The following is a 2,500-nucleotide window of genomic DNA, read 5'->3' as shown; positions in this document are numbered from 1 at the left end:
ACGCGGAGCTCCAGGCGGGGGGGGCCCTCGCCCGGCCCGCGGAGTCCGATTGAACACCCCCCAGGTCGGGCGGGCTCGCTCTGTTGAGCGCACGGAGGTTGACATAGAAAATATTGCAACACGCGGAGCTCCAGGCGGGGGGGGCCCTCGCCCGGCCCGCGGAGTCCGATTGAACACCCCCCAGGTCGGGCGGGCTCGCTCTGTTGAGCGCACGGAGGTTGAGATAGAAAATATTGCAACACGCGGTGCTCCAGGCGGGGGGGGCCCTCGCCCGGCCCGCGGAGTCCGATTGAACACCCCCCAGGTCGGGCAGGCTCGCTCTGTTGAGCGCATGGAGGTTGACATAGAAAATAATCCAACACGCGGAGCTCCAGGCGGGGGGGCCCTCGCCCGGCCCGCGGAGTCCGATTGAACACCCCCCAGGTCGGGCAGGCTCGCTCTGTTGAGCGCATGGAGGTTGACATAGAAAATAATCCAACACGTGGAGCTCCAGGCGGGGGGGCCCTCGCCCGGCCCGCGGAGTCCGATTGAACACCCCCCAGGTCGGGCAGGCTCGCTCTGTTGAGCGCATGGAGGTTGACATAGAAAATAATCCAACACGTGGAGCTCCAGGCGGGGGGGCCCTCGCCCGGCCCGCGGAGTCCGATTGAACACCCCCCAGGTCGGGCAGGCTCGCTCTGTTGAGCGCATGGAGGTTGACATAGAAAATAATCCAACACGTGGAGCTCCAGGCGGGGGGGCCCTCGCCCGGCCCGCGGAGTCCGATTGAACACCCCCCAGGTCGGGCAGGCTCGCTCTGTTGAGCGCATGGAGGTTGACATAGAAAATAATCCAACACGTGGAGCTCCAGGCGGGGGGGCCCTCTCCCCCCCCGGTGAGTCCGCTCACAGTGCCCCTATGTCGGGCAGGCTCATTGCAATGTGCGCATGGAGGTTGACTTAGAAAATATTTGAGAGTGACATGAGCTCCAGGCAGACACCGACTCATCGCCCGTGGGGTGTCCGACGAGCCCTCACCAATCTTGGATTAATGTTTGGCGAGGCTCCCCTGATCAGCTCTGGAGGTGGCAAGTTCTGAAAAAGTGGTTTCTGAAAATGTGCCCCTTGTATTTTGTGAAACCAGGGGTAACCTAGCGAGTAGGCAAACTCATCCCCTGACTGGGGGGATCAACTTTTACCTACTACAGCGCCCCTAATGGCCAAAAGTGGTACTGCTCCCCCTGGTAGCCTAACCCATTGAAATGAATGGGAAAAATTAATTTAGGCTACCAGGGCTTTGGGCTACCAGGGCTTTGGGCTACCAGGGCTTTGGGCTACCAGGGCTTTTTGCTACCAGGGCTGTGGGCTACCAGGGCTTTGGGCTACCAGGGCTGAGGGCTACCAGGGCTATTATAGGCGGCCACCACTGCACTAGTGGCAGCCCGGGGAAGGTGCCTGTTGCTCGGATATGCTTTTACGCACGTCGGCCTCTGCGCCCTGGAGCTTTTTTATGCTACCAGGGCTATTATAGGCGGCCACCACTGCACTAGTGGCAGCCCGGGGAAGGTGCCTGTTGCTCGGATATGCTTTTACGCACGTCGGCCTCTGCGCCCTGGAGCTTTTTTATGCTACCAGGGCTATTATAGGCGGCCACCACTGCACTAGTGGCAGCCCGGGGAAGGTGCCTGTTGCTCGGATATGCTTTTACGCACGTCGGCCTCTGCGCCCTGGAGCTTTTTTATGCTACCAGGGCTATTATAGGCGGCCACCACTGCACTAGTGGCAGCCCGGGGAAGGTGCCTGTTGCTCGGATATGCTTTTACGCACGTCGGCCTCTGCGCCCTGGAGCTTTTTTATGCTACCAGGGCTATTATAGGCGGCCACCACTGCACTAGTGGCAGCCCGGGGAAGGTGCCTGTTGCTCGGATATGCTTTTACGCACGTCGGCCTCTGCGCCCTGGAGCTTTTTTATGCTACCAGGGCTATTATAGGCGGCCACCACTGCACTAGTGGCAGCCCGGGGAAGGTGCCTGTTGCTCGGATATGCTTTTACGCACGTCGGCCTCTGCGCCCTGGAGCTTTTTTATGCTACCAGGGCTATTATAGGCGGCCACCACTGCACTAGTGGCAGCCCGGGGAAGGTGCCTGTTGCTCGGATATGCTTTTACGCACGTCGGCCTCTGCGCCCTGGAGCTTTTTTATGCTACCAGGGCTATTATAGGCGGCCACCACTGCACTAGTGGCAGCCCGGGGAAGGTGCCTGTTGCTCGGATATGCTTTTACGCACGTCGGCCTCTGCGCCCTGGAGCTTTTTTATGCTACCAGGGCTATTATAGGCGGCCACCACTGCACTAGTGGAAGCCCGGGGAAGGTGCCTGTTGCTCGGATATGATTTTACGCACGTCGGCCTCTGCGCCCTGGAGCTTTTTTATGCCACCAGGGCTATGTTAGGCGGCCACCACTGCACTAGTGGAAGCCCGGGGAAGGTGCCTGTTGCTCGGATATGCTTTTACGCACGTCGG

This window comes from Filicampus tigris, unplaced genomic scaffold, assembly GCF_054856515.1.
Source record: "Filicampus tigris isolate MCC_2025a unplaced genomic scaffold, RoL_Ftig_1.0 HiC_scaffold_47, whole genome shotgun sequence".
Lineage (NCBI taxonomy): Eukaryota > Metazoa > Chordata > Actinopteri > Syngnathiformes > Syngnathidae > Filicampus > Filicampus tigris.
Note: the sequence above shows the minus strand (reverse complement) of the source record.